This window comes from Anabrus simplex, chromosome 4 (assembly GCF_040414725.1).
Source record: "Anabrus simplex isolate iqAnaSimp1 chromosome 4, ASM4041472v1, whole genome shotgun sequence".
Taxonomy (NCBI): Eukaryota; Metazoa; Arthropoda; class Insecta; order Orthoptera; family Tettigoniidae; genus Anabrus; species Anabrus simplex.
Window position 1 is genome coordinate 319,742,782 of NC_090268.1, and position 12,039 is coordinate 319,754,820.

Sequence of the window (12,039 nt, forward strand, 5' to 3'; positions counted from 1 at the left end):
GGCCGTGCGATTAGGAGCGCGCGGCTGTCAGCTTGCATCCGTCGAAAAGCCACTAACAATATTATTATAATAAGTGTGTTAGTCTATTATTACTAACTATTATGAAAATAAAAGTTAATCGCCCCACTCAAACTTCGTAGCTCGTAATCTGTCAGAAAACACTAAAGAAAATAGTGAACTTTTAACAAGTCTGAATTATTATTAATATTATAATTGCAGACATGTCTCCCAAATTAGCGAAACATGTACTTACAAATTGTTTTACGTCGCACCGACACAAATAGGTCTTACGGCGACGATGGGAGAGAAAAGGGATACAAGTGGAAAGGAAGCGTTCGAGGCCTTAATAAAGGTACAGTCCCAGCATTTCCCTGATGTAAAATGACCGAGCTCGATAGCTGCAGTCGCTTAAGTGCGGCCAGTATCCAGTAATCGGGAGATAGTGGGTTCGAACTCCACTGTCGGCAGCCCTGAAGATGGTTTTCCGTGGTTTCCCATTTTCACACCAGGAAAATGCTGGGGCTGTGCCTTAATTAAGGCCACGGTCGCTTCCTTCCCATTCCTATGCATTTCCCATCCCATCGTCGCCATAAGACATATCTGTGTCGGTGCGACGTAAAGCAAATAGCAAAAAAAGATGCCGACAGTGGAGTTCGAACCCACTATCACCAGAATGCATGCTCACAGCTGTGCGCCCCTAACCGCACGACAAACTTACTATAAGCTCTAATGCCGGTCTGAGTAGCTCGGACGGTAGAGCGCTGGTCTTCTGATCCCACCTTGGCAGGTTCGATGGCGGTTCAGTTCGGTGGTCTTTGAAGGTGCTCAAATACACCAGTCTCGTGTCTGTAGATGTACTTGCAAAAAAAATACTGCGGTACAAAATTCTGGCACTTGAGCATCTCCGAAAACAGTGAAAATTAGTTAGTGGAACGTAAAGATACTAGTAGTAGTAGTAGTAGTAGTAACATTATTAATACGGAAGTTTTAATTAAAGGGGTCCGTTACATTACCTACCGCCACTTACTGTCCAGTAATTAGCCTTCTGTCCGCCTCCGTGGTATAGTGGTTAGTGTGATTAGCTGCTACCCCCCGGAGGGCCGTGTTTCATTCCCACTAACTATTTTTTCGGTCTTCGGAGACTCCGAGGTGCCGGAATTTAGTCCCTTGGGAGTTCTTTTACGTGCCAGTAAATCTACCGACACGAGGCTGACGTATTTGAGCACCTTCAAATACCACCGGACTGAGCCAGGATCGAACCTGCCACGTTGGGGTCAGAAGGCCAGCGCCTTAACCGTCTGAGCCACTCAGCCCGGCGACGAGGGCTGGAACGGGGTCCACCAACCCTCGGGAGGTCAAATGAGTAGAGGTGGTTCGATTCCCACCTCAGCCATCCTGAAAGTGGTTTCTCGTAGTTTCCCACTTCTCCAGGCAAATGCCGGGATGGTACCTACTTATGGCCACGGCCGCTCCTTCCCTCTTCCTAGTCTATCCCTTCCAATATCCCCATCCCCTCGCAAGGCCCCTGTTCAGCATAGCAGGTGAGGCCGCCTGGGCGATGTACTGGTCATTCTCCCCAGTTGTATCCCCCGACCCAATGTCTCACGCTCCAGGACCCTGCCCTTGAGGCGGTAGAGGTGGGATCCCTCGCTGAGTCCGAGGGAAAACCAACCCTGGAGTTCAAACAGATTAGGAAAAAGAATAATAAACCTTCTATTAGAAATGCCCGACGGCAATTCCACAGTAGCTCTTTTTCCTACGAGCAATGTTCACGCATGGTTGCAACTACGGTTTTTGAAATCTGTCTCATTAATAACCATTTGACTGAATACTTATAGCCTGTTCTTTCAGTGTCCAACGTCCTTTCATTGACCTGAAAAGTTTATGAATAAGCATAGACAACGCGCATTGTCTATTGTCCGAATTCATCGTAGACTGTCGCAATAACAGCACAGAAATGTTGCGCTCATTTTTCATTTACTTATTAACTATTTCCTTTCATTTTGTCAGCTTGGATCACTGAATAATGCTATTGACGTCTTATAAATCACACACAACTACACAATACTTGATTCGCATGTATGTGCTGGTACGGATCTTCGAGGTCACTGTAAGGATTATGTGTACATTTCACACAGAGTATCCTAGTTCGGTTTTCGAGTACAGCAAGTGGCCTGGCACGTGAGTCATCCTCTCCTACTTGCCACGCCTTTAGGGGAAGTGCACAACAACATCTGTTGGCCTGCGATAAGAAACAGGTTCAACAAGCCCTATACTCTGCTACTGTACTTCCACTACGCGTGGACAGAATGACGTAACCGGCATATCCTGTTACAGCCGTTCAAAACACATTAGGTCCTGAAATATTTGTCTCAATTATGGGCAAAGTAATAGGACAAGGTAAAAAGTACATAGCATATGTCGTGATATGTATTTTTCTTTGCCGACTAGCTTGATATCTGCACGTATACCCCTAACACTCCGTATAGCACCTGGATAGTAGATTCCTTCCATCTCCTAGGGATTTTCATCTGTACGATGCATTCATTGAATATTGCTGTCCATATAACTACAGTTAGAGAAATTGATTCTTTTAGAAGCTCGTTTGAGAGGTTGTCCGGACCTGGCGCTTTTCCTTGTTCACATCTTTGAAATGCATTCCATACTTCTTCCACTGTAATTGGCACGATTGGATCCTGCTGTGTGGTTCGAGTCTGTATGACGGCCATTTGGGTCCTTTGATATATACTTGAAAAATGCTCCTCCCATATTTTCATCGGTATATTGGGATTGACTTTCGTTCTGTGGGGTTCAAGTATTCTATACGGTTTTGATTCTGCGACTGCTATTGTCTCCAGCTCTTGCTTTACAATGAAGTCTTGTCGCTTCTTTCTGATTAATTCCTTGTATTTACTCCTTCCTTTGAATATTCTTTCAGCGTTATTTCTGTTTTGTGTTCTCTCCATATGTGGAGTTTCTCCAAGGTTTCTTTCCTTTGGGTGTAACAATCCTCGTCAAACCAGGGCTTCCTTATTCTTTTCCGGGGCATCCTTCCCGCTGAGTTAAGTAAGGTATTTTCTAGTAGGTCTAAAGGCCGGTCTCCACTGATTAACATTTAACACCAACATGTTAAATTTAACATGTTACAATTGACATGTATATTGTGATTTTGTCTTCCAATTGACTTTGCATGTTAATTCAGAATGTTGATGTTAACACTTTTAACACGTTGGCGTGTTTTCCGCTCCAAGTGGAAAACATGTCAAGTCAATTCGTTGTTCGTGAGATGTCGGCACAGCTTCGGCAACTTCCATGCAGTTTCCGTGTCAACAGATAGCCAGAGGACGCAAACGACGTGCTTCTCGTGAAGGAGGTTTATAGTTACAACACTCCGCAATATCATTCTCTTTGTTATAAGCTCAAATACAGTACGCGCACATGTGTCGTCCTCTCTGCACTATACTAAAATGTATAGTCAGAAATGGAGTGGAGCAAGGAGATTACTCTGGACTTAATTAATGATATCATAGAAAGGCCTTGTTTGTGGGTTGTCTCATCAAAGGAATACAGATGTAAAGCGAAGAAAGCCGGCAGTTTCCAGGAACTCAAAATTATCTATAATTGTTCCCGCGAGTGCATCGAAAGAAAACTAGTGTCCCTCCGCTCTCAGTACAGTCGATAATTGTAAAACGTTTTGAAAAGTCGGGGCGGGTGCGGACGAACTTTATACTTCAAAGGGCTTTGTTTTTGAAGCAATGAGCAGGACGAGGGGAAGAAACGTGCCTAATAAAACTGCATTTCTAAATCATAACAAGAAGCACCAGTGGAATGAAGGAAGGCCAAATCCTCTTCATCTGTTATTTTTGCGAGTGGCTTTAGGTGGCACCGACACAGATAGGTCTTATGGCGACGATGGGATAGGAAAGGCCTAGGATTTGAAAGGATGCGACCGTGGCCATAATTAAGGTAAGCCCCAGCATTTGCATGGTGTGAAAATGGGAAACCACGAAAACCATCTTCAGGGCTGCCGACAGTGGGATTCGGACCCACCATCTCCCAGATGCAACCTCACAGCCGCATGCCCCTTGACCAGACGGCCAACTCGCCCGGTAATCCTCTTCATCTGAGTCCATTGTCCTTGTTTGAACATACTAGAAACCACCTAAATATATTACCACAAATTGATGTAATAAACTACCTGTATATAGAAAAAGGAAGTCAAGTTTAACATGTTTATTAAGTGTGGACACAATGTAAGGCCTTATCGATATTCCCTCTTGATAGACATGAGGTTATTGAGTTTTTATCCTGTGACTCTTGCTCTTTGGACTGACTAGTACCAAATACAGTAGAGACTGTATTTGCTAGTACTCTATCGATAGTATTGTACAACGAGCTAGAAAGAGGACTATAGAGTGGCTATTGGACCGCCATATTTGAATCTACTTGAAAGCCACGTCCACCATATTGTAAGCGATCAAATCGAGTGGGCGTGTGATGAAGCAAGTACAGAAGCTGCGGGAATAAATACAGTTTCACAGTTTTCTTTATTAGAGAAGCACTCAAAGATGCATAATGCCTGTTTAAAAGGACATTAAAAATACAAAGTACAGACTACATACTTACATTTTTTTTTGCTATTGGCTTTACGACGCATCGACACAGATAAGTCTTATGGCGACGATGGGGCAGGAAAGGGCTACGAATAGGAAGGAATCGGCCGTGGCCGTAATTAAGGTACAGCCGCAGCATTTGCCTGGTGTGAAAATGGGAAACCACAGGAAACCATCTTCAGGGCTGCCGATAGTGGAGTTCTAACCCACTATCACCCGAATACTGGATACTGGCCGCACTTAAGCGACTGCAGCTATCGAGCTCCGTCTTACATATTGTATAAAGAAAGAAAATTAGTGCATTTCCAGTACGGTAGCCCTAATTACAAAACATATCACAATAGTACATTGCCATTAAACAAATTTAGACCTACATACAGGGAATGAAAATATAGAACAGAAAACCTTGAACAAAGTAATATAACAACATCGAGAAATAATTCATATAACTTTAATGAATATGAAAACCTACAACCTGTTTTCCAGTCAATGACCGGGTCAGGAATGTAATGAATGAACCAGATGTAGGCTGTTAGTGCGATGGGGTCGCCACTCCCAAAGTGATTTACTAATGACTGATGGATGCTATGAAATGAGAATGGAGAGTGTTGCTGGAATGAAAGATGACAGGGAAAACCGGAGTACCCGGAGAAAAACCTGTCCCGCCTCCGCTTTGTCCAGCACAAATCTCACATGGTGTGACCGGGATTTGAACCACGGTATCCAGCGGTGAGAGGCCGACGCGCTGCCGTCTGAGCCACGGAGGTTGCTATAACTTTAATAATAATAATAATAATAATAATAATAATAATAATAATAATAATAATAATAATAAATCCTGGTTTTTTTGCCAGTTACCTGGATTTGGCATTTGTATGGATTTAGCCTAATTCTACGACCGGATACCCTTCCGGACGACGACGCCAACCCTAGGTGGAGTGATGTATTTACTATTACGTGTTTCTGTGGTGGTTTGTAGTATGTTCTGTTGTGTGTAGATGAAGAAGGTTTTCCAGTCGCCGATCCAGAGGAATTAACTGTCAACTACCCGGTAAAAATCCTCAACTCGGTCGAATCCGGGACCCTCTGAACCAAAGGCCAGCACGCTGATCATTCAGCCAAGGAGCCGGACACAAAGCAACTTGGCAGGTTCGAGCCTAGCTCAATACGATGGTATCTGACGGTGCTCAAATCCCTCAGCCTCGTGTCAGTAGATTTACTGGCACGCAAAAGAACTCCTGCGGGACTACATTCAGGCAACTCTGCTTATCAGAAAAAGTAGTTAGTATTACGTAAAACTAATAATAACTTACGAAAAATAAGTATTTGTTCACATTACTTCTTTTTCAAAATGCTAGGGAAATGTGCTCTGTAGGATACAATGTAATAATAAATAGTGTTGTTAGTTTTTCGTCCTACGAACTACTTAGTACGGTTTTCGGAGACGTTGAGGTGGCGGACATATGTCCCGCCGGAGTTCTCTTACGTGCTAGTAAATCCACTGATAGAAGGGTGACGTATCTGAGCACCTTCAAATACCAAATATGCCAACTTAGCTCAGAAATCCAGCGCTCTACCGTCTGAGTCACTCAGCCAGGCAGGATACAGTTTATCATGTCTGGCTGTCTGGTCAGTTCCTACACGAAAATAAAAGTAGGCCTACCCTACACGTGCTGGATTGTGCTACATAGGCAACGTAATTCTGCTAATCGCCCATAACTGTGTACTTTAGTTAAAAAAAAATCTTATTTGAAATATGATTACATTCGTCGTGTTTTTCCTACAATTTATGCATTAGCTTGCCACACACGTAGAGAGCATACTTTATTCGATCTAATCTATTAAAAGTAACGCATCGTAAGCGGAAGAAAGGCGCTTAAACTATGGAGTCGCTATTTCGTCTTGGCACCACCCAGAGCGCTGTAGCAGCCATGTTAGCCACTCTATAGTCCCCTTTCTAGCTCGTTGGTATTGTAGATTATTACTTATTCTCTTTGGTAGATTATCTTTGACAATATGGCGAATGGGTTATGTTTCAACTGTTGCTCTTAGCGCGTTTGTGTTCATACAGTACAAGTGTGCAAGTTTAGTTGTAAGTTGGAATATCGTATTGTTACGTCGGTGACATTACTAGTGTTTGTCAATTGTGAGTGCATTAGGACTCTGAAATATGTCAGAGGATTTTATTGTACAAGATAACATAGACGGATATGAAAGTAAAGAATTTCTAGACTTCCGTTTTTCGTTAAGGAGACTGTTTGATGCAGTTGCTCGGGGTGTGGGGTGAGTTGAATTAAATTGTGCCTATTACGAGTTTCTCTAATTAGTGAAATATTGTTGTGAATGTTAAAGGCGTATTGTTTCTTATCACGTCATGAATTATTAGAGACATTTCTGCTGCTGTCTTCGGAGGACAACAAATTGAGGATTTGGCCCCGTGATGGGGTTGCAATACAAATACATGGAGGCCTTCTTTCTTTTTCTAGAACAGTAGAGGGATTCGGTATGCATAGCTAGTAAACGTTGAACAGTCCTGGTGTCTTCGGAATCTCGAGGTGTTGCTAGAGATTCTTTCAGTAACTTATACTGCTGCAGATGTATTGCAGCGTATTATTTTCCAACGAATAGTTTTTGAGTAATGAAATTCCTTACCACAATGACTTTTCTTTTCCGGTGGTTGATCACCGTGTTTGAATTAGGTTGTCCTTTTTTACGTGATCAGGTGTGTTAATTACGTTCATCCCATGGTATCGAGAGTGCTTTTGTTGTTTCAAAGTGTTTCCTAATTAAATGTCTGAAATTGTCAATTTTTCGTCCAGTTATGTGCTTCGTCGGTATTTGGCACTTTTATCGGATATTATGGCATTTATGAATTAAATCCATTGTTTATTGGGTTATGGTTGTTACTTGGATAAGTTAGTCGGCGTTATGCTGTTGCTGATCCTGAATAAATAAATAAATAAATAAATAGCATGATTTTTGACTGTCACAAGTATGGTAAGTTTTACATTCAGCATTGCATAGGCTTAGAGAAGACATGGGTGCAAATCCTGCTGTCTTGGCTTATCTAGAAATAATTTGTGGTTTCAGTGTTCTCCCCAGAAATTTTCAGTAGCTGGGTGGCAGGAATGAGTAGCCGGGTGGGCAGTACTACATAAAAAATAAATGTGATAAAATTTCAACTTATTCACCTCAGGCCATTAACAATAATATTAGACAGGTAAACATTAACTGCAAAAATTGAACTATTTTAGTGTTATCACGAACAATGCATAACAGAGTAGTTTGAACTTCCAGTGTTCTACTGCTCGTTCATAATCTGTCTGTTGCTGTGATGAGCCAGATGGGTGTCTTACGTCCCGCAGAATCGAGTGCTCACTGGCGATTCCACGCTAATCCAGACACCACTCGCGCACAACACGTGATAAGCTGAACTCGATGTAACTCGCGCAATCATGCTGACTAGTGAAAATTTTTCACTTAAATAGACAGTTTTACAGTGTTTACATTTTAATTTGGAATATTTGACTTAAATATGTGTAGCTCAGGCGGCAGCGCGCCGGCCTCTCACCGCTTTGTTCCGTCGTTCAAATCTCGGTCACTCCATGTGAGATTTGTGTTGGACAAATTGGTGGGGAGGGGGGACACAGGTTTTTCTCCAGTACTCCAGTTTTTCCTGTCATCTTTCATTCCAGCAACACTCTCCACTATCGTTTCATCTGTCAGTCATTAATTATTGCCCCAGAGGAGTGTGACAGGCTTCGGCAGCCGGTACAATTCCTATCCTCGCCGCAAGATGGGGCTTCATTTCATCTCTGACCTGGTCACTGACTGGAAAACAGGTTGTAGGTTTTCAATGACTGAAATATGTATTATTATATAAACTGAGCGAGTTCGGAATGCGCAGTTGTGAGCTTGCATTTGGGAAATAGTAGGCTCGAACCACACTGCCGGCTGAACTGAAGTTGGTTTCCGTGGTTAAATTTCACACCAGGTAAATGCTGGGTCTGTACCTTAATTAAGGCCATGGCCGCTTACTTCCCACTCCTAGCACTTTACTATCTCATCATTGCCATAAGAGCTATCTGTGTCGGTGCGACAAAGCAATTTGAAATATTATGTAACTAGCAGATATGTAGGTTATAATGGCTGGGTGGTGCGCCCATTAGAATGGTCCTAGGGAGAACACTGGGTTTTCCTCTTCATGCACAAATGTCGCATTAATACCACTGTCACTTATTTTTCATTCCTGTCTTAAACACAAATTATATGAGATTCACATATAGACCAGGGGTCAACTTATTGACATGTTCCGTACCTCCAATATGAGGCTTCTAAGAATAATGATGATGATAATAATAATAATAATAATAATAATAATAATAATAATAATAAACTTAATGCCTCTTCTAGGGAAAGAAGACGGCACAAAGATGATAGGAACATATCCAACAGTTGTATCGGTGGAAATAAGTGGATGACTAGGTTCTTGAACCTTAGGCTTTGCAAGATCTGAATAGGATCTGGAATTGACAACATACCCTCAGAATTAGTCTGCCTTTAGATAAACCAGCATGGTGAGGTTATTCTAGCGGTGGCTTCGCTCTACGTACTGCGGAACAAGGCCAGAATTCGCCGGCACAGCTATGACGACATACTTACGGGACCTCCTGGGTAGGAGGGGTTTCGGGTGGGGAGAACTTAAAAGATACTGAAGAACTTTCACCTTGTATTTCCTCTCCCTTCACTTTCTTTCAGCTCCCGCCTGTATTTCACTGGCATCCATTTAACCTATTTTATACGTAGTTATTTCACTTATATATTCGCATACTAATCTAATTTTACTTACCTGTTATAAATTCCTGGTGACAGGCCGTCTTGAACCAGCGATCTTCAACTCCGTAGTCCGTCAGCTTATCCACTCAGCTAACATGTTACTTGATAATTTGAAGCGTAAACGATGTATATATAGATACATATAGTACATTACCAGGAATAGAGATGGCATTGCAATGTAATTAATATTTACCCCAAAAGATGACTCTGTCGTCTCTCTCTGAACTGTCGCCAACTTAACTTTTACGAGGAACAAAAATACATCACACTCAAATCACGAGTTTCATTACCAGCAGTGTGATTATTGTTTGAAGAGGGAGTACAAGTAGACGAAAACAAACCAGTCGTGTGTCCAGCTATGTTATAGTCTTGATTGCTATCTTAAGAGGAAGTAGGCCTACAACTAGACGAAAACAATCGAGTTGTGTGTCCAGCTCTGTCATAGTCGTGATTATAGTTTTAAGAGGAAGTATAACTAGAGATAAACAGTTGAGTCGTGTGTTCAGTTCTGTGATAGTCGTGATGATTGTTTTAAGACGAAGTAGAACTAGCCAAAACAATTAAAACTCCCGTTCAGTGCTGCATCCATACTAGTAATTATTATTTTAAGAGGGAGTACATCTTCTGTCTACTCCTATGCCAACTTTTGGTGAGTACCCATAAATTCATATCCTGTCTCAGTGGTTGCAATATACTCGTGTGTATAGTGTTGCTTTCCTATTCGTGATGTCATCACCAAAAGTGTACTTCCAACAACAGTCGCTCAATTAGCAATGCTGTCGCACCTAACCGAACCTAACCTAACGTGTCGCTACCAGTGGTTTTCGGTTGATCACAACCTAACCTGTCATTATCAGTGGTTTTCGGTGGATCACAACCTAACCTGACACTACCAGTGGTTTTCGGTGGATCACTCCGCTAAATTAGTAATGCTGTCGCACATAACCAAACCTAACCGAACGTGTCACTATCAGTGGTTTTCGGTGGATCACCCCGCTAAATTAGTAATGCTCTCGCACCTAACCTGTCACTAGCTTTGGTTTTCGGTGGATCATAACCTAACCTGACACTATCAGTGGTTTTCGGTGGATCACCCCGCTAAATTAGTAATGCTGTCGCACCAAACCTAACCTAACCTGTCACTAGCTTTGGTTTTCGGTGGATCACCCCGCTAAATTATTAATGCTGTCATACCTAACCTAACGTGTCACTACCAGTGCTTTTCGGTGGATCACAACCTAACCTGTCACTATCAGTGGTTTTCGGTGGATCACCCCGCTACATTAGTAATGCTGTCGCACCTAACCAAACCTAACCTAACGTGTCACTATCAGTGGTTTTTGGTGGATCGCAACCTAACCTGTCACTATCAGTGGTTTTCGGTGGATCACAGCCTAATCTGTCACTATCAGTGGTTTTCGGTGGATCAGCCCGCTAAATTAGTAATGCTGTCGCACCTAACCAAACCTAACCTAACGTGTCACTACCAGTGGTTTTTGGTGGATCACAACCTAACCTGTCACTATCAGTGGTTTTCGGTGGATCACAACCTAACCTGTCACTATCGGTGGATTTCGGTGGAACACCGCGCTAAATTAGTAATGCTGTCGCACCTAACCAAACCTAACCTAACGTGTCACTACCAGTGGTTTTCGGTGGATCACCGCGCTAAATTAGTAATGCTGTTGGCAGCCCTGAAGATGGTTTTCTGTGGTTTCCCATTTTCACACCAGGCAAATGCTGGGGCTGTACCTTAATTAAGGCCGCGGCCACTTCCTTCCCATTCCCACCTATCTGTGTCAGTGCGACGTAAGCAACTAGCAAATAAAAGTGTTTTTCGGTGAATCACAATTGCTTTCGTAAAGGATGCTGGGGGCTGTTGGCCGCTTTGCGGCCCTAACATGGGGGCTTATGTCCACCGACCCCCTTTTGCTTGTCTCTAGACCAATGGTTTTGCCACTAGCCGGACTTAACCAAACCAGATCAGTGCTTTTCCTACTTGCCGGACGTACTTAATATTCGTAAAGTTTTCGCGAAATCAATTCAGCCCCATCATATCGCGCCGTTAATATCTATTTCACTATCCAACTAGTCAATTTTTAACCCAATCTAGTGCCAATCTAGTGGCTGTGAATTGTGTTACGCAGTCTGAAACACCTAAATATACCAAACCATTAATTCATACATTTAGCGGCTGCTACACGTTCCTTTGAATTATCCGCCATGTTTGCAAACATCAACTCGCTAAACACATCATACATGACGTCATATAGGCGCACGAGCAGCAGCCGCGGAGCCCGTGCTCGCCCGTGCCGGCGGATCCTGGACTTATACCGATTATTCTTGTTTTATGAGTTATTCTTGCCGCATCCTTTATTGCATTCTTTGATTAGCATGTTCGTGGCATTTGATGTGATGTTAGTTCGTTTTTATTCTACTGTTTCTATTTGCATTCTATGTTATATGTAATAACTGAACTATATATCTTACAATGGCAAAAAGGAAGGAGATAATTAGCCAAGGTAGAAAAATTATCAGTAATGTTCATGAATATTTTCAAAAGGAAGCAGAGAATAATGGCCCTTTAGTG

The 12,039-nt window shown here is 42.5% G+C and overlaps 1 protein-coding gene across 1 annotated transcript in view; it reads left to right on the forward strand.

The window, feature by feature from the left end:
* Positions 1 to 6,678: 6,678 nt before the first annotated feature.
* The window catches only part of LOC136871936 (uncharacterized), an 87,521-nt gene continuing 82,160 nt past the window's right edge, over positions 6,679 to 12,039 (forward strand). Inside the window, exon 1 of the mRNA XM_067145676.2 lies at positions 6,679 to 6,705. The gene's annotated coding sequence lies outside the window, so the exon portion shown is untranslated. The remainder of the gene's footprint in view (positions 6,706 to 12,039) is intronic.